The 20,453-nt window shown below is 47.3% G+C and overlaps 1 long non-coding RNA gene across 1 annotated transcript; it reads right to left on the bottom strand.

Annotated features, from left to right (window-relative positions):
- Nucleotides 1-1,804: 1,804 nt before the first annotated feature.
- LOC116632047 lies at nt 1,805-19,591 on the bottom strand. Its single transcript, XR_004299329.1, has 3 exons — nt 19,541-19,591; nt 15,356-15,424; nt 1,805-4,972 (listed from the first exon to the last, which is right to left on the bottom strand). It is a non-coding gene; the product is annotated as an uncharacterized LOC116632047 (long non-coding RNA).
- Between the last annotated feature and the right edge of the window lie 862 nt (nt 19,592-20,453).

Here is a 20,453-nt window from a genome sequence, read left to right as displayed (position 1 = left end):
CTTGCCCTGTTGAGTGACTTTGGGCAAGTCACCTCGGTTCCCCAGTTTTTCTGTTGGTATAATTGCTGGCGTAAGTCCTGCTACAAGCCTTTGTCAAGTCCACAGTAGACATCGCTGATAGATCTCAGCATCGATCGTTCCATGCTCATATGCAGCTTCAGAAGCCTTTTCAACCCTCTACCAGTTGACTGTAATTAGCAAATGAAGTGAAACGTATCTGCTATTGTTGGACTAGATGATCTACACATTTCCATCTGTACTAGTCCGTCCGTGTCTCTAAAGATCTGATCCCAGGAACTCGAGTAAGACTCTAGATAGAAGTGCAGACTTCTAAAGCATGGCTATTTCTCACTCAGAGGTGTGTGTGTGCGTGTGTAACAGGAAAGAGAGAACATTCTTAGCTGGGCTGTAGATTTTCTCTTGTACATTCTAGAGCAAAAATGGGGTCAGAACAGGACACTCGGATGTTGAAATCTCAATCAGGCTTCCCAGAAGAGATGAGCCAAGGCACATGGAAGTCGAACTCTGAGCAGTGTTGGGAATGGGCATCATGCCAATGCCAGTGCTGCCAGGCCCTACCTGCCCCCAAATGTCTCCTGTCACAAGAAGCATCAGATATGCAGTGCAGCAGAATGATGGTGACAAAGAGTGAATAACACCCACCACTCCTAGTGTCACTTACATGGCCATACATCACGCACAGCCAGGTGGTCAGGACGTGGAGATGCTGGAAACGTGTTGTTTCTCTCCCAAACGGCACAGAAAGCCACTTAGAAAGTTATTTCAGAGTGTTCACTATCCCAGGTTACAGCTAAACCCCAGACAAATGTTATAACTTACTTAAGGTCACAGAGTTCAAGCGCTAGGACCAGGGCCCAGGTCTCTGCAGACCTGTGGGGCTGGGCCGGTAACATAAATGAGAGAGTGTGCTGGGTAGATAGTAGGGAGTGATGGGAACTGTGGCAAACTAGGTCACGTGTTCTGTTGCAAGGCAGCAGCTGATTATCAATTTAAGTTGATGGTTGGCATGGGAGGGTGTGGACCTAGAGGGCCCCATTCTCCTGATTTTTAAAGAGAAGTCTGAATCGAGATTTTTTATATTAAACAGCTCCATTTTCAAATGTTGGCATCTAAATTTTAAGAGGTTAAAACAAAACAAAACACTGTGTAGACCAAACAAATTGGATCTGGGGACTTTAGTATTTGGCCTGATTTGCAACTTCTGGTGGAACAGGTGAGAGCTAAGCCTCTGGATTCAGCTGTACAAAGACCCGAGTCATGGTTCGGCCATTTGTCAGCTGAGCAATCTTACTCAAGATCTGTAGCCTCTCTGAGCCCTGCAGCTTTCATCTGTAAAATGGGAATACTAAAATGGACTGCTGTACGGATTAAGTGAGATCATGAATTTTAAACAATTCGCACAATCATTCGATCATAGTAGGTGCTCAATAGATGTAGCTCCTCCACCAAAGTGCCTCTAAGCTTCACAGTGATCGGATGAATACCCAATCCCCAAGGCACCCCAGTCCATCCACCTCAAGCTTATTTTTCTGCACGGTCTCGGTGCTCAGTGTCCATGGAACTCTCACGTAGATACACAAGGCCCTCAAACGTGCTCACACATACCCTGCGTACACCCTCGGGAGGATTTAGAGATGGCAAGTTTGGTTACCAAGGAAAGATGTTTAGGAGACTTCCCTGGGGTGCAGCCGCAACCTTCTAGTGTTGTTTAGAAGAGAGGCCTGCACAGTGCAGGGCGTTGGCCAACATGACCTGTTGGGGGCCTTCACAACATTAGGATTTTTCAACTTGAATTTTGTTAGCTCATGTGCACAAATACGCATGCACATACATGCTCTCACACACCATCTGCCCAGAGCCTGGGCAAGAGGGGCTGCCTTTCCCGTTCCTGGGAAACTTCTATTCTAGCTCTCACTCCACTCATTCTCCTGCAGCCTCACTGGGAAGGGAGGTACCATCAAGACCCTGAACCAGCATTCCCTGAGACTGATTTGCTCAGCAGGGAGCTATGGGAAAAGGGACAGGACAAAGAAGCTCAGATGACTGAATAGAAGGACCTTGGTACCTTATCTGGGCCCCTGAAGCAAAAAGTGACAACAGCCCCCTGGACTCAGGGGAATGGACTGGTTCCAAAGACCTGCTCATCCAATGTCTCCAGGAGTCTCCTGCCACCCCCAGATGATGGCAGGGCTGTGAGGGGCTCCATTTCATGGATGGGGAGACAGACTCAAATGTTTTGCTCTGAATCAGTTTACCCAGTCCACTCTGAGGAGCAGGAGCTCTCCCGATTTCGCACTCTCTAATGGAACAAGTATGTGGGTTCTGAGTCCTTGTCCTAAGCTGAACCTCAACTTAACAACAACACCACTACCACTTAGCCAGCCAACACTTTTGATATTCCTCTACTTCTACCTCAATTTAGAATTTAGAAGACACTGAGGCAGGAAAAATGACTTACACCCAAGGTCACCAGTAGGTCTTAAAGTCTGTATTTGAACTCGAGATTGACTCCAAAGTGCACGTTCCAACCACATATTACACCGCCTCATGCATTAAGGCCACATTCCCGGCCTGGGGTTCAGTTCCAGGAGTCAATACCATGACTCAGTGAGCTGTTTCCCCCTGCTTTCTGTTTATGTGAGTCTGTATTTCAAAAAAGTCCCAATAAATGGTATTGTAAAAAAGTAGAAGAACTTAACAAGCAACAACAATCCCATCATAATTGGAATAATTCTTTATCGTGGAGGTCACATTTTATAAAACATCCATTACTCTATTTTGTCAATTCTAAAATGCATGTCTATGGGTTTTTTGTTTTCAATCTTTGAATTTGGGAAGCATTTTAAAATCTGTGGGCTCTGAGCTTCCAGGATATACACAATTTTATTTGGCCCTAAGAATAATCCTGGTAGGCAAGCATTGCCAAGATTACAATCCCCACTTTACAGCTGGGAAAACTGAGGTTCAAAGAGGTTAGGCAACTTGCCTGAGGTTACAAAGCCAGTCAATGGAGATTAGCCCTGTGTCCTGATTCTCAGCACAAGTTGGGTCCACCATAAGCTCCTGGACTCCAGATACTGTGCTCACACCTATCTGTTTACATCACCCCACTGGCCAACCCCTAGCAGAGGACTGAAGGACACCTCAGCTCTCCCATCCAGGGTTGTCCAACCTCAGGCAGAGGGGTATGAACCCAGTGTGGGGTCCCCTAGGAGCAGTCCGGCCCCAAATAGGAAATTTTCAGGCCACAGGATCCCACTTTCAAGAACACATCCCATGTATTGTAGAGACCAAAGCCGGGTTGGGGTGTGACGGCAGTATTTCTGCCTGGTGCCCTTATAAACCTCGCAAGCTAGATCTAGGGGCTCCCACCTAGGATCCCCATTTTCTGAAAATTGCCCTATTTCTCATATTTCAAAAGGCCAAATGAAAAGTCAATATTGACTCTAGATAAGCTCACACAGGCAGACTAAAACACCACATTTCTTTGCTTTTGGTTTAACTTACATCAGCTCAATGGTATCACCGCGGTTTGTTCCTGCTGACCAGGTAACACTGATTGGCTAGTATAGGGTCCCAATTAACAAAGAAGGGGAAAAACAATTAATGATATTATGTAACAGGTACAGCTTGGCAGACAAAAGTCTTTCAAAACAAGGGGTATGACAGGGGAAAATAAGAAAAGGAAAAAGCTGACATGAAAATTAGAGCTCCTCATTCTCCCAGATGGAGAACCTGAGGCTCAGAAAGCTGGAGTGACTCGCTCAAGGTCACACAGCAGGGCTGGAACCAGCACCCAAGGTTTCTGCCCTTCTGGAGAAGCATCTTCCCACCAGACCCTGCTGGGCTGAGGTTCAAGAAGCCCAGATTGTCAGGACTCACCAGGGTTGCTGCAGGGGGTCAGGACAGGGAAATGGCTTCTCCTTCACACCTGTGGGCTCCTTCCTGGTGGGCAGTTGCCAAAGCCACGCTGTCTTTCCTCCCTCTGCCAGGGCAGCGAGGCATGAGAGCCTCCTGGAAAGCCAGCTCTGGGCAAGGTGAAGGAGGACTCTCTGAAGAAAGCACCCTCCAGGACATCAGATGACCAGGTCCTGGGGTCCCGGGGTGGCCACGGAGGGCTGAATTACAAGCTGCCTCTGGCCCCCACCGGGGAGCTCTCCGGGTGGTATGGCTGGTTTTCCTGCTAGGGGCTGGGTGCCTTTAAGAGAATGACTGTAGTTCATTGGCTGAGCAAGGCTCCCCCTACCTCTTTACCTGAGCAGGTGAGAGAAGCAAGGCTAGGGGAGGGCTGGGGACTCAGGTGAGAAAACAAACCGTGGCAACCAGCTGGCTCTCCCTTCCTCCACAGACAGCCCTTCCTCCCTGGGCTTCCTTCCTCATCCCCGCCCCAACCACAGGACCAGCTGGAGGTAAAGAAAGGGCAAACATTCTGCAAAGTGCCTAGTGCCATTCAGTTCTCAAAGCTTCACTATCTCACAGTAACCCTAGACCAGAGTTATTTATATGTCTTCTCTGTCGATGGAGAAACTGTCCTTGGAGATATGAAATGGCTTGTCCAGCTCACGCAGCTCTTGGAAGGAAGGCTGATGGAGTAGGAGGGTGTGAGGACCCAAACCTGAGTCTCCTGCTTTTGACTTTCCATACACTGCTCCTGGACCACACCACCTCCCTCTCGGTGAGGCCTCTGGCAAGCCACTCACTGCCTCAGTTTCCACATCTGTAAGATGGTACAGTCATGCTTGTAGGTGAGTCTCCACTCAATTTATTGAGTGTATCATAGACGTAGAGCTAAAAAGGACTTGGGGGATTATCTAGCTCATCCATTCACGTAGCAGGCATACCTTCATTCTGCAGGCATTGTTCTTCAGCAATTATTATGTGCCATACCTGTTTTAAGTCCTAGGGCTACATCAGTGAACAGGAAAGTCAAGGACCTTATTGAGTTTGCATTCTAGAGAGAGGAAAGATAGACATAAACAAGTAAACAGGTTAGATAGGTTAAAGTACCATGAAGAAATAAAATAGGCTGATATGATAAAGTAATGGAGGGGCTATTTTAGATTATGTAGTCATAATCTAAGAGGCCCTCTCTGAGGAGGTGATATTGAAGCTGAGACTTGAATAATAACAAGGTACCAGTCATTAAAAGAGCTGGAGCAAGAGTGTTCCAGACACTGGGAACTGCAAGTGCAAAGGCCCTGAGGCAGGTGTATTTGGAGACTCATTCACTATGGAGGGAAACTGAAGTCTGGAGTTCATCAGCACACTTGAGTTACCAATAAAACAATCATTCCACAAGCCTACACTGCTTTTACCTCATGTTTCTTCCACTCTGTAGACATGTGTAAATTCCCAAAGGGCAAGGGCTATAATTTCAGGAGTTTCCTACATTGAGGAATCAAATCCTGACCAACAACATAGGACTAAAAATCACAGCAGCAATGCAAACTGCCATATGGTGACACAGGGTCAGCACAGACCCTTCCTGTTCAATTCCTTTCCATTTTTGTTTTCAGAATTTTTTACTCTGATTTTTAAAAAGGGCTGCCTGTTTTCAGCCATCATGTTGTTGGTGGGAACATTGGGATTGTTATTCTGAAACTGTCGGATGGGTAGTGTGGGGTAAAGCAAGTGAGTTTCCTGTTGGTGGTGTTGAGAACCAGGACTTTTGGTGTGAGAGAAAGGAGAGACAAATGAAAGACAAAAGGGGTGAAGTAAAAATTTTACAATCCTGGATTTCAATCAGAAGTCCCAGTGTGAATTTTTGATGTAGCCGATCTGAAAACAAGCACCAGGTTTCCTCTTGTTGTCAGGTCTGGAAACAACAACCAGCACTTGAGTGAGCACCTTTAGTCCCAGACTGTGGTCTCTAAATACAATTTTCTGTAAAGGAACCCAGGCTCATCCAAAAAACAAATAGCTGATTCCAGCTTTGGGGCAGAAAACGTACAACACATACATAGACTTTTAATGCCACAAATCAAGGAAACTAGAGTTGTGGCAAAGGGACTCGGGAGACAACCAGAAGAGACTCCCATTTGCCAAAGTCCAGACAATTTCAGCATTGGCAAAGAAAAGAACTGCAATGAGTAGAAAACATTGAATATATTTCAATCCATGAGTTCATAATGATATTTTAAAAATAAACAAGAAACCTCAGTGATCATCTCTGAAAGATATTAGGAAATCAACTCACTGCATTTTGAAACCTGGTAAATAAAGGGAGACAATTAAGCATTTATTCTGTCTTTTCTGTAAGAACTGTGCCTCAGGCAACCAAAGAGTAGATGAGAGGAAGGTGCTTTTTATGTAAGCATTCCCACAAATTAACTGAAACAGGAATGAAGAAGGATTAACTTAGAATATCACCATTTTGCAACTCCTTATGAATTAGCTGATCTGATAATCCTACAAAAAGAGAAACGAGTAGATGTAATGGGCCTCTTGGTGGAATTAACCACCACCTCCTATGAAGAAATCATGCCCCAAGAATCAAGCAGGGGTCTGATCAAGCCTTTGGAGGAGGTGTGGGCCAACTTTGTCTCAGTGGGCCAGGTAATTTAACCTTACAGGCTACAGTGTCTGGTCTCTGTGGCAACTACTTTGCTGTTGGAGCACAAAATGCAGCTGTGGACAATAGTAAACAAATGGGCGGAGCTGTGTTCCAACAAAATCCCATTTCCAAAAAAGGGTAGTTGCTAGATTTGGCCCATGGACCATAGTTTGCCAACCCCTGCTCTTAGCCCCACTACCGGTTTATAGGACATACAGGGACTGAGGAATACATGAAATGACACCGTGGGGACACAATACGCAAAAGCCAAACTGGGGGAAAGCCTAACAGGAAAATCAGCCTGATTTCTTTAACAAATGAATGTCAAGATATTAAAAATAGAGAGAGAGGGGCGCCTGGGTGGCTCAGTCGTTAAGCGTCTACCTTCGGCTCAGGTCATGATCCCAGGGTCCTGGGATCGAGCCCCGCATCGGGCTCCCTGCTCCGCGGGAAGCCTGCTTCTCCTTCTCCCACTCCCCCTGCTTGTGTTCCCTCTCTCGCTGTGTCTCTCTCTGTCAAATAAATAAATAAAATATTAAAAATAAATAAATAAATAAATAAATAAATAAAAATAGAGAGAGAGAGGGGTACCTCTAGATTAAAAGAAACTTAAGAAATATTAGCCAATCACATTGTATGGACTTTGACTCTTAAATCAAGCAATTATTTTTAAAAATATGGGATGATTGGATAAATGTGGACACTGACCTGAATATTTGATAATAGAGAGGAATTATTGTTGACATTTGGAAATGTTTGATGATACACTGTGGTTATGTTTAAAAGGGGGAGTCCCGGGGCGTGTGGGCGGCTCAGTCATTAAGCATCTGCCTTCCGCTCGGGTCATGATCCCGGGGTCCTGGGATTGAGCCCCGCGTTGGGCTCCCTGCTGAGTGGGAAGCCTGCTTCTCCCTCTCCCACTCCTCCTGCTTGTGTTCCCTCTCTCACTGTGTCTCTTTCTGTCAGATAAATAAAATAAAATCTTTAAAAAAGAAATTAAAAAAATAAAAAAATTAAAGGGGGAGTCCTTATCTTTTAGAGATATTTGCTGAAACATTTAGAGATGAAATGGAATGATTACTCGGATTTGGTTAAAAAGAATGGGTGGTGAAATTTTTTTTTTAAGATTTTATTTATTTATTTGACAGAGAGAGATAGCGAAAGCAGGAACACAAGCAGGGGGAGTGGAAGAGGGAGAAGCAGGCCTACAGCTCAGCAGGGAGCCCGATGTGGGGCTCGATCCCAGGACCCGTGGATCATGACCTGAGCCGAAGGCAGACACTTAATGACTGAGCCACCCAGGCACCCCTGGGTGGTGAAATCTAAAGGAAACAAAATTGGAAAGGGGTTGGACGGTGGGTAACAGGTAGATAGAAATTCATTACCCTATTCCTCTGTTATTTTGTAAATACTTGAAAAATTCTGCTATGAAAAGTTAAAATACATTTATAACATTTCACACTCAACCAACTGACAAAATTTTTTAAATCTGCCAAACTCGAAGTTTGCAAAGAATACAGGGAAAAGGTAGCTCTCACAGTTGGTGGGAATGTAAATTCCTACAATTTTTGAGAGTGATTTGTTTGTGTATACCCCATGATCCAAAAATTCCCCATCCAGATCTATACTCAAGAGAAACTTTAGTCCATTAAGAGACATATAGAAGCATTTTTAAAATAGGAAAAATGGAAAACAACCAAAATGGATAATTTCTGGCATCTTTGGACCACAAGAGGTAAGGGGAGGCTAAGAAATGTAGAGAAATGGCAAGTTCATGCAGACAGAGAAGCCAGGTCCCCATTAGGATAGACTTGGCTCAACATATGTCAACTTGGTACCCACTCCCAGCCAGGCCCTTTTCTGAGTGCTAGGAATACAGAGGTGATGTCCCTCAAGGGCTTTAAAGTCTAGATATCAGAGCTAGAGAGGGGTTGACCCTGACATATCATTGAGCCCAACCTACCCATTTTACAGATGCAGAGAAAGAGGCCCAGAGAAGTTAAATGACTTGCCAAGGCACACAGTTGGTTTGTGGAGGAACCAGAAATTGAAAGAGGTCTCTGATGCTCAGCAGAATCAGATCTTGGAGTCATACATTCTTAAGCTGAGTCCTGGCTCTGTAACTTACTAGCTGTTACCTTGGCCAAGTTATTCTCTTTTCCCAGAAGTATAGTAATACTTACTTCATAGGTTGATATGAAGATTAAATGAAATGATATACATAACGCACTTGACTCTGGGACTGTAAAGGAGTCAGACCTCAGTGGGTAGGTTATTTACTTTTATTATTATCGATAGAAGGAAAGGCATTGGCAAAAGGACAAAATGCTACATTCTATGTTGCTCTCAAATGGTAAAATCTGTGTGGCTCTTGCGCCACCCCCCTGAGCCCCAGCTCCTTGTAAAATGAGGATACTAGTAGAACCTACGTTATGGGGGCGCCTGGTGTCTCAGTCATTTGTGTCCGACCCTTGGTTTTGGCTCAGGTCATGATCTCAGGGTCATGAGATCGAGTCCCATGTCGGGCTCTGCACTCAGGGCAGAGTCTACTTGAGATTCTTACCCCTCCCTCACCTACCCCCTTTGCTTCTCCCCGTGCTCGCCCTCTCTCTCTCTCTCTCAAATAAGTAAATAAAATCTTAAAAAAAAAAAAAAAGAACCTACGTCATGGGGTTGTTGTCAGGATTAGATGAACTAATGCCTAGCATATAGTAAGCCCTCAATATATGGGAGCAATGCTGCTGCTGTTGAAAGACATCTATCCCAGGGTGTCAGGCTCAGGAGACACAAAAAAGAATCAACTGCATTTCCTGCCCTCAGAGTGCTTCAGTCCAGTGGGGGATATAGTCAGAGGCCACTCCCTCCTTTCCATTTCTCCCCATGCTGTCACATTTCAGGCCTGGATCAGGGCCAGGCGGCCAAGTGATTCTGACTATTTTATCCTGCTGGGAAGCTGGCTCTAAAAATGACCAGGCCAGACCTGCTAGGTCTGAACACACACACACACACACACACACACACACACACGCTCACCTCTGCTGGTGAGAACCGCATTCCCAGCTCTGCAGAATCCCTGACTGCCTCAGGCTGCTGGAGCCAAAGCATCACATGCTCTGAATAATCAAGCCATCCAGAAAGTTCCCTGTGGTGAGCTGGGCACCACACTCTGGTCTGCACCCTTGGGGCCAGGCAGCCAGAAATATCACAAAAAGCCTGCCCTCTCAGCTGAGCTCCTGTCCCCAGCTTGCTGGAGCCACAGGGCACAGGGAGTTAAAAAACCCAGCTCCTTCCCTTTCCCGATGCCTTCTCCTCTCCATGAAACCATGTGTATTTCTCACCCAAGACCTATTTTTACAGAGCCCAACAAAACATTCTCAGTTGGCTCAGTGACCATGGTCCCAATTTCTCCGACCTTAGAGAGTAAAAACCACTGAGGGTCAGAGAAAGATACAGTAAGACCAATGGGAGGTGAATGGAACCGGTTAAATACACTCGGTTCTGTGGAAGCAGGAGTGAAGTTGTTCTTTCAAGCAGATGTCAAAGCTGTCACCTTGCAGCTGCTCACCGGCTGCAGGCTGGAGACACACAGCCTGTCCGATGCTGTGTGTGTTGTGCACAGTGATGGGGGCCATGCCTGGTTCCCCATTCTGCCCAGCACTCAGCACCAAACACAGCGCCACAATGAACGCTCCATCATGACAATCCTAACAGCCTGAACTGCTCCCGCTCAGTGCTTGCCATGCTTGTAATTAAATAACTGCATGTGAAATTATTTGTTTAATGTGTGCCTCTCTGACAAGACTGTCAGCAACCTGGGGGGAGAGACTGCCCCCGGTGTTGTTCATGATTGCATCCCCGGTGCTTAGAATGGGATCTGGCGGGTACCTGGCACTCAATAAATGTTTGTTGAATGAACAGATGAGCACAGATGGCAAAGATGGCCAGTGGGTCAGCCCACCTGCCAATCTTGAAAGCCTACACTGCTCTAGATCCTGAGGACACTACCAGGCCAAAGGAAGCTGCCCTTAGGCCCTTCACTTCAAGATGCAGACAGTGTTATGGGAAAGGGTGGGGGGAGGGGTTTGTTAATACCTAAGAGTCTGCCTCCTAGAAAGTCTACCCATTGACAAAAGACTAAATGGAGTGGGAAGCAGGCTTGTCTGCTGGTTAACTAGGGCCTTCTCATTGCCTCTAGTTGTTGATTTGGGACAGTTGGTCTGGGAGTAGATGGATGATTTCAGCCTGGAGTTCATGGAATGGACTTTATAGAACTGTTACAGGACACAAGGAGTAAATTGATGTGTACATATTTACTACCGGACCTGACAGTGCACCAGTGCTCAGGAATGCTCTGTCGAGTTACTGTGGTTTCTATCAATCCTCTGCCCTCCAAGGCTGCCCAGGGACGAAAGACACCTTGGATGGAGACCTTCAGGGCGGAAGTCCAGTGCTAGGTGCCCGGCCCCCCCAAGGCATCTCCTGGGGCCAGCCTGGCCAAACCAAGGCAAGAGGAAGTGAACCATCTAAGTGGCAGAAACACAATTCAAACTGACTTAGGCTAAAGTTGGCCCACACATCCCTTAAGTTCAGACAGCAGACTTGCTTTGTGCACAACCGGATCCAGGAGCTCAAACACTATCAGGATGTCTCCTCCCTGACTCCATCACCCTATACTGTCTTCTGTGTGAGCGCCAGTCTCAGAGAGGCTCAAGTCCCCATGGCGGCTTCCACGCTACCTCATGCTCCCACAGAAAAGAGAAAAGGCCCCTTCCCCAGAGTTCAGGTCAAACCCCCAGAACTGAGTCTCATTGGCTGTAATTGAGTCACATGACCTCTCCAAAGCAATCACTGTGGCCAGGGTTTGCAAGGCTCTGATTGGCGGAACGGAGTCACATGCCCACCTCTGGGCTACCCGCTGGAGCCCCGCTCTGCAGACAGGGAGGGGAGGGTCCTCAAGCCGCACAGAGTTGATGTTGCCAGAGAAGGGAGAATGTTGCTGGGGCAGCAAAATAAATACGCACTGCAGATTGCAAACCTCTCTTCAGGTCAGATGACAAGAGCAATGTTACAGTGAGGCCAAACAAACGTCAATTCTGTCAGACAAATAAAGTGATAGGATCTGGAAGGATTCCCAGAGGGCAATGGGGCATCAGTCAGCCATGTGCCAAAAACCTTGTTTTATCGGGCCCATATCAGGGTGTCTCCAGCACTAAAATAAGGGAGGCCCCCAACACTTAGTAAGCTAGAAAAATAATACTCGAATGCAATATTCTAAAAACCAAAATTAATGCAAAAAATCCACGACAAAATTAGGGGCTTAGATGAAAGTTTGCCATGATCATTTTTCATTCTGGAAATTCCTAAGCATAAGTTTACTGATGAATCATGCACTACAGCAATAGCACAGTCTTCATTCATTTGACAAATGTTTAATGAGTATTTATTATAAATCTGGCACCATGAGAGAGATACAGTTGATCTGGTTCCTACCCCTGGGGAGTTCATAATCTGTAATCTCAATGGCAAGACCCACTGGTATACATCACCTCCATATATTGTGATTCATGTTTTAATGAAGGCCCAAAAACTTGCTGTGGGAGCCCAAGAAAAGCATTTAAAAAACGTTTTTATAAAATAAAATAAGTCCTGGGGATATACCGTACTGCATGGTGACTGTAGTTACAGTACTGTATGTTTGAAAGTTGCTAAGAAAGTTAAAAGTTCTCATCACAAGAAAAAAAATTGTAACTGTGTTGGTGATGGATGGTAATTAGACTTATTGTGGTGATCATTTTGCAATATATGCATAGATCAAATTATTGGTTGTACACCTGAAACCAATATAATGTTATCTGTCAATTATATCTCAATGAAGAATCTTTTTATTATGAAAATGTTGAAGCATACAGAAAAGTAGAAAGGACTGTAAACTGAATACCTACATATCGATCACACAGATTCAACAATTGTAAACATTTTACCATATTTACTTCATCTCACTATATGTTAAATTTGTGGCTAAAACATTTGAAAGTTAATTACAGATATTCCAGCACTTGAGCCCTAAACACTTCAGCATGCATTTCCCGCCCCCCAAAAATAAGAGTTCTCCTCCATAACCACAATACACTTACCTCAACTCACAAAATTAACAATCATTTCCTACATCATCTGATACCCAGTTCATAGTCAGATTTCCCCCAGTGTCCAAAAACATGGTCTCAATAGCTTAAAAAAAAAAAATGAACCAAGATACAATCAAGAATCATATCTTATATTTAGTTGTTAAGACTCTTCGATCTCTTTAAATCTAGAAACTCCTCTCCCATTGCTTTTGCTTTTGTTTTGTTTTCAGGACATTGACTTTTAAGAGATCATGCCTGTTGTCTTATAAACTGTCCCACCTTCTGGATTTGTCTGGTTGCCTTCCTGGGTGTTATTCCGTGTGTTCCTCTACCCCTGAAATTCCTGTAAACTGAAGCTAGCTTTAAAGACCTGATTAGATTTAGGCTCAACATTTTTGGCAAAAGCCAAAACAGGTGGAGCTGTGGAGTCTACTGCATCCTATTAGAAGGTACAGAAAGCTGGTTGTCCCATCATTGGCGATGCTGTGTGGTCCCTGGGTTAAGGTGGTAACAGACAGAGGAGAAAGGAACTGGGAAGGATGGTAAAGTCTTCACAGTGACATTTGGATAGGGCTTTAAAGAGTGTGTAGGAGCCTATTGGGTGGAGAAGAAGGAAGAGGAAGGGTTTTCCAGGCATAGATGGAGACACAGTGTTGGGAAAGACCATGACCAGCTTTAGGAAGTCGGAGGTGGTAGCCGAATGTGGTTGAGAATTGTTATAATGACACCAAGCACTTAGGGCGAGTTTACTGTGTTCCAGGAACTATGCTAAGTGACTCATTTAATTCTTCACACAGTCCTATGGAATGGGTGCTACCACCCCCATTTTAAGGGTGTGGAGTCAAGGTTGAGTGATATGTGGTAACTTGTCAAAGGTTACATAGCTAGAAACAGGCAGACTTGGGATTTGAATCTGGTTGCCTGACTGCTGAGCCTCTGCGTTTAAGAATCACCAAGCTCTATGTTAAGGTGACAGGGCAAAGGAGTTGGGGAGGCAGGTTGGGGGCAGGTGGAGACAGGCCTTCTCAGTCATTCTGAGTTTGGACGTTACTCCAGCGGCAGTGGGGAGCAAGTGAAGGTTTCCTGGTCTGGGCGGCAGGGCTGCCTGGGAACGTGCACCAGGGAACTTAGGCCTGTGAAGGGTGAGTGGACAGCTGCTGGGGTGAGCTCTTAGGGGGCAAGCCAGGCATTCCTTCAGGCCAGCAGGACCTGGCAAGCAGAGATGGAGGGAGGAATTCAAGTGCCTCCCAGGCTTGTGAGCTGACCCTTACTCTCCCAGGCATGGGGGTGGGGGGGGAAGGATTTAGGGGCGGGTTGGGCTGGGAGCAGGGCAGACACCGGGTTGGCCCCACACTCTGGGCTCCCAGAGCCCTGCAGGCCGCTTGGGGATCCACCACATCATCCCAGAGACCCAGCAACCTGTGGGCCACATCCCAGTGAGACGTGAGCAGCAAGACCGGCCGGAAGGACCAGCCTTAACCTCCAAGAACCAGAGAGGGGAAGCGACTGGCCCAAGATCACACAGTCAGATCTCGGCAGAGACAGGACTAGTTGTGTCGTGTCTCTTAATTCCAAGTCTGCTACTCTTTCAGGATGGAGTCTATTTCAAAATCAAAGAGGGACCAAGACACAACCGCTTTGGACTAGCCACCGGGTTGCCCAATACTCTGGGGAATACTTCGTTTTTTAATCTATATTTTCCCACTTTGGGAATCCTCTCTGAGGGATAGGGTATCCTCCCCGGTTGGTTCTTGTCTCACAGCCTCTCAGCCATTGGGTTATCCCCTATCCCCACCCCCCACCCCAGTCTGGGGTGGAGAGTCCCCACTTCCTGGGCCCTGGCAGTCCATCCTTCAGCCTAGGCGGGGAAGGTGCATAGATGGAGTGACAGGAACTGCTTTCGGGCCAAGCTGCCTGGTTCAAATCTCTGCCCTCACTCACCAGCTGTGCAGCCTTGAGCTGGTCACGTCCCCTCTCTGTGCTTCTGTTTTTTCATTTTTATTTATTTATTTTTTTAAGATTTTATTTATTTATTTGACAGAAAGAGAGATAGGGAGAGCAGGAACAGAAGCAGGGGGAGTGGGAGAGGGAGAAGCAGGCTCCCCGCTGAGCAGGGAGCCCGATGCAGGGCTCGATCCCAGGACCCTGGGATCATGACCTGAGCCTAAGGCAGACGCTTAACAACTGAGCCACCCAGGCGCCCCTGTTTTTTCATTTTTAAATTGGTGAAAATAACAGTGCTTCATAGGGTTCGAGATGAGGATTAAATAACATAAGTAGTATTTAAGGACCTAGTAAGGCACTTGCCACATGATAAAGGCTGGTTATTAACCTGGGAGTCAGGAGGCTTGGGTGTCTGCCACTAATTTACCTATGAATTGGACAAACCTTCCAGATCTGGAATAAAACCTGCCTCCTCCACAAAGTGCACCCAGATTAACTGCACTCAGTTTAAAGCCTTCCTTGATTTCCAGTATTTAAAGCACAGCTGATGTGATCTAAACTAACTAAGATTGGGGTGGGGAAGGGCATCCTGTGTCCCCCCCCACACACACACACAGCACTAACTTAGACCCCGAAGGCCTGGGGCTTGCAGTTCAGGCACACCGCCCCCCCCCCCCCCCCCCCCCCCCCCCCCCCCCCCCCAGCTACTCACTTGGGTAAATCACTTCATCTCTGTGATTCAGTATCCTCTGTCAAATGGGGGTAATAATCCCTCTTTTATCTGTTTTGAAAGATGAAAAAATGCAGATTCCTGACTACTTTGAGAATGGAAGGAAACAAACATACGAAGTGTTTTTTCAAAGCATATTTAATAACCTGGAAAAGTGATGCCAACATATAACGTTTACTTCCCTATTGTGAATTTCTTGTTTAAGGATTTTGCAGAAAGATGCATTAATATATTCTCATGGTAACACATTCATGGTATAATGTTCATCAGAAAAGGGCAGTCAATTGTATATGAAATATGACCCTTACTTCATTTTTAAAGAGTATAAATACACTGAAAACAAAAATAAATAAAGGTAAGGAAATCCACCAACGTGTTACCTCTGGGTGGTAGGGTTACTGATAACTATTGTCTTCCTCTCTATTTTTCTCTATTTCTCTTTTTCTAACAAGTATACTATTTTTATAAACAGAAGACAATGACATTGATTTTTAAAGAAAAATGATGTGTTTGAAAATATTCAAGGCTAAGTCGAAGCAAGTTAGAGGTCACCTGTGTGTGAGTAATCAGAAACCTTTAAGATGAAAATTCTGCCTTTAGGGAGCACCCTGTCCCCTAGCCCTGGGTAAGTCCATGTTTTATTTTCTTTGAAAGCCCCACGCAGAGCTCCCCACTCCTTCGGCTTCCAGAACTTCCCCAGCTTCCTTGGCCCAGAGTTCCTGCTTCTGAAGTCAGGCTTGGCCAGGGCAGCTGTGGGCTGTGCCCTGGGGAACTGGAGAAGACCCCCAAATCCCTGCAGTTACCAGCTTACTACTTAGTGAGCTGAGGAGGCCTGTTATTTACCAGTCTAAAAAAACCCACTGGGGCACTGGTGCTCCCTCACTCTGGGTTATTATGCCTCTTCTGCATGTTCTTTACAGGCCTCGAGGACCTTCTTGGGAGTCCCCCACAGCTTTACCATGATTTACAGTAAAGGTTTGCAGCTCACAATCCTTCAGGGGCTCCTCATTTCCTTCAGGGTGGGTATCTGCCAACTTCCTTAGTCTGGCATTTAAGTGCCTGTACCATCTGAACCAACTTCTCTCGCATCTCCCATGGGTCCATCAAATGGTCTGCTAGCCAGCTGCACGGCAGGCCGGGAAGGAACAGCAAGGAGCAAGGAGAGCCGGGTGTACGAACACAGCTGGGAAAAGTAGTCTGAGCAAGCACAGACGTTCTAAAGGGCCTGCCACTTCTCAGGGCCAGGCAATTATTCCTTGGTGGTATCTTCCAATTTCTTTTAAAGAAAATCCGGAAATCTGGATCTTTATGTGAAATCTCCTGATTTTTTTTTTTAATATTGGCAGCTAATTCGCAAAACACATTTGGCCAGTCGGCTGATTGTAATTTGTGACTTCTCATGGGAACACATTGAACTTTTCTCCCTCTGTACCTTTGCTTTTGCTCTTTCCACTGCCAAGAACACCCTCCCACTCATCTGGGTCTGGTGAACTCCACCTATTCTGTCAGACCCAGCTGAACACCACCTCTTCTGGGAGCATCCCTGGACGACCTTGGCTGGAAGTGACCTCTCCCTCCTTGGGGCTGCACCAGGCTCCATGCCTGCCCATCTCATGCCACAGCTAATTTCAATGAGTCCGATCTCCCCTGGTAGACAGTGAGCTCCTGGAATATTCAACAAGTATTTAAGAAGCACCTGCTTTGTTGTAGGCATCAAGCTAAGAATGCGGCCTAGAACAAGATGGATAGACTTTGCCTTGATGGAATAGAGAGTCTACTGCAGGGGACAGAGCTTAAATAAATCATTCCCAAGATATCTAATTCCAATTGTGATGAGTTTTACAGAGTTAAGAAAGTTTATAAAAGGAGCTTAATCCAGGCAGGAGGATTAAGCAGGTCACGAGGCAGCTTGGGGGAAGCATTAGCCCTCCGGGCTGCCACAGAAGGTTGCACAGTCTGTATACTGCACAAACGTAACCAGCTGAGAAGGCAGATGAGAGCTGAAGCCCAGTTCCTGCTTGCTTGCCCAAGCTGTGCCCTTTTCTATTTTGCAGAAAGGCAGGGGCAGTGTTTAGTTTCTCTGACCACCCCCCACAATCTCCCTCTCAAAAGCTGCTCTAAATGTAGGATCTAAGTAAGAATGGTGACCTCCCTATATATACGCAGCCTCAAGAGATGTCCCCGCTTTCCCTTTCTACCAGAATATACTCCCTAAATCCTTACTTGAGAGATTCTGGGGATCAAGGTGGGCATCTCTGAGAAAGTGATATAGGAGCTAGAGACTGAAGGATAAGAGGCCAGGCAGATAGAAATATGAAGAACAACAGCATGTACGAGGCCTCTGAGGAGAGAAAGTACCATGGCTGAAGGACCCGTAAGTGGCTAGCGCGGCTGAAGCGTGGACAAAATGGGGAAGAGCAGCAAGGGGTGGACCGGGTAGTGACCATGCCATGCAAGGCCTGGAAGGCCATATTAGGGGGTTTGATTCTTATCCTGAAATGTCTTCTATATCCCCCTCCCTAACCAGGTTGCTGATGGGTGTCACTGCTTATGGGCAGGCCCACAGAGCACACGGTAACAGAAACTACCTTTACAGAGCACCCACCACAAGCCACACACTGTGCTGGGGCCACACATCTAGTTCATTCTTCCTTTCCCATCCTCCTAAGGGAGTAAGTATCCTTTGATTCCAACTGAACAGATGAGAAAATTGAGGCACACAGAAGATGAGCGGCCTGCCCAATGTTACCTGGCTACTCAGGGGCAGGCAGGGACTCACACCCAGGTCTGTGGGATTCTGAGCCCCTCCTTTTGGTTGCCATGTAACAATGACCCTTAGGAATGAACTAGAAGGCACAAGGAGTCCAGAGCCTTGCCACTCAGAGTGGGGTCTGGGGGCCTGCGGTATTGGTATCACCTGGAAACTTGTCAGAAATAAAGGCTTTCAAGTTCCATCCCAGTCCTACTGACTTCGAATCTGCATTTTACCAGACTCATCATGTACACATCACAGGCTGAGAAGCACCAGAGAATAATCCAAGCAATAACTGCTTTTGCAACCCCTTACACAACAGTCTCGTGTCTCACGGGCCAAGTCTCCAGGGACTTGAAAACAGTTTATTCTAACCAAATTTGCCAGAATTGTTAGCTCCTCCATCCATCCACCTGCCCCAGTTTTGCCTTCTGTTGTGACCCCAAGAGAAAGACCCAGAATGTACCATCAACTCCAGGGAGGCGCTGCTCTGCTTCTGCTCAATTTCTTAGTATGATCTGCTCTCATCCAGGAATAAATGTAAAGCTATCTGACCCTTCTCCTGGTTAATTACTGCTCCAAATCATCTCCCATTTGGGGCGCACTCTGACCCCCAGATCATGTTCTGGGACCCACCTTTCGCAAGACAATTCCCTTTCCTAGTCCACATACCAAAGGAGGCAAGATGGTTTGCTGGAAAAAATGAGTGGGTGAGAAAAGGCTGGCTTCTCTTTCAGCGTTAAGGCCACATGTTCTGTGACTCTGGGAAACTCCCATCTCCACTTCCCCACTGACATCTGAGAAATGGGTACGATGGACAGGACTAGTAATCACTAGATCAAGGGCTTGGCAGGTAGCCTCAACGAAGTTCAGTGGCCTAGGTGAAAAAGGAAGATGTCGTGGGGACTGTGGCGAAAGAGAAAGATGTACTGCCCTAAAAAAGGCGGCCGCACTCAGCATTAGGCTATTGTTGTCCTGGGAAATATGGGTCCGGTGTGGCCATGTTATTCTAATTTTTCAAGGGTTGGGAATCTGATGTTCCCCCTACGGAATATTCATATGGTGTTTAAATACCGGTATCTGCTTAAATTTAAACAACACTCCGTGGGTCAAACACAGACCAGGTGCAGGGGAGATCTGCCCGTGGGCCGCCAGCTGCCTGGCCTGGATGCCATCCTAATGGTGTAAGTTTATGACTCCATCCTACGTGCCGCTCTTTCAGAATGCCGCAAAGCGGCTGCTGCAAGGGCGGCGGAATCTGCGCCCGCCGGGGCCGCCCGCCCCTCCCCGCCGCGGCCCCGGCGCCCATCGGTGCCCCCTCCCAGGCCTCTCCCGCAGAGGGCCGTGCGCAGGCACGCAGCCCCGTCCGTGGTGGCGGCGACGGGCGCACGTCGCTTTCTTCGCACCCTCCCTACCTGCTCGCCCGCCGAGCCCGCAGCGCCGCAGCGGTGACTCAGCCTTTGGCGTCCCGGGCGCGGCGGGGGGAGGGGCGAGGGCGGGGAGGGGAGGGGAGGGAGGAGGAAGGAGGAAAGACGGGAAAGGGAGGGGGCCGAGAAGTGGCCGCGGAGGGAGGAGAGAGAAGGAGAGGGAGGGCTAGAGAGGAGGGAGGAGGGAGGGCGGAGAGGAGGGGCCTGAGAGGGGAGGGGCTCGGGGAGGGAGGAGGAAGGAGGGGAAGGGTTCGGGGGAGGCCGAAGCCCCGCCCCCTGCCCCTGGGGAGCTCCCGAGGTCGGACTGGCTGGGTGCGGGAAGCCGGGTGGAGAAGAGCGGAGCGGAGCGGAGCGGCGCGGCTGAAGCGGAGAAGGGAGGGTCGTATGCTCCCCGCAGCTGATCCCCACTCCCGGATGAGCGTGTGGACGCGCGCTTCCTAGCTACACCGACAGGCCCACCCTTCCCTTGTTGGAATAGCGGGAGGGAATGCACCTTTAGCCGTGGACTTTTAGTGAGCACCTCCCGGTGGGGGGCTTGGGTCCTGGGCAGAGACCGAGACGAAGGAGCCTGAACCCTGCGTCGGGGGGCGGGGGTGGCTTGCGGGCGGGCTAGAGATAGCCCGCACCTCCTATCCTACAAGTGCAAGTTTGAGGGGAGAAATGATCTGCTGGCGCACTTTGCTGGGCTTACACAAATAGCTGTAACACAAGGTTGAATTTGGAAGGTGCCCCAAGGAAGTTTCCTTAGCAACTTTTTGATAATATAAATGAATCTATGAATGAATGAAATGTGCAATGGGAGCATATATGTGTGTATATGAGGGCACAGTTTTTTTTTTAAATGTCTTTTTGTACGTGTGTTCATATATGTTTGGGAGGATGTGTAGGAGTGTGTGTGTGT

Source organism: Phoca vitulina, unplaced genomic scaffold (genome assembly GCF_004348235.1).
Source record: "Phoca vitulina isolate PV1807 unplaced genomic scaffold, GSC_HSeal_1.0 scaffold6, whole genome shotgun sequence".
Taxonomy (NCBI): domain Eukaryota; kingdom Metazoa; phylum Chordata; class Mammalia; order Carnivora; family Phocidae; genus Phoca; species Phoca vitulina.
This window is presented reverse-complemented; position numbering and strand designations above follow the sequence as displayed.